The sequence below is a fragment of the Buceros rhinoceros genome, unplaced genomic scaffold (genome assembly GCF_000710305.1).
Source record: "Buceros rhinoceros silvestris isolate BGI_N320 unplaced genomic scaffold, ASM71030v1 scaffold43419, whole genome shotgun sequence".
In the NCBI taxonomy this organism is placed as follows: Eukaryota; Metazoa; Chordata; class Aves; order Bucerotiformes; family Bucerotidae; genus Buceros; species Buceros rhinoceros.
The window spans coordinates 4,802-5,005 of NW_010432920.1; positions in this window are offsets into that span (position 1 = coordinate 4,802).

The following is a 204-nucleotide window of genomic DNA, read 5'->3' on the forward strand; positions in this document are numbered from 1 at the left end:
ACCCAGCAAGACAAAGAGAACAGTAATAAAAGCTTTCCAAGGGAGTGGTGGGACTGAGCTGGTGGCTGGCACAGTTCTGTAGCTCCTGCTGTGAAAGGGAGCATGAGGCCACAGCCCGAGACACTGCTGCAGGGCAGGCAGGGCTGGCTGGCTGCCCAGCCGAGATCCTCTCTCCCTGCATACACCATCCACCCGCCTGTCTAC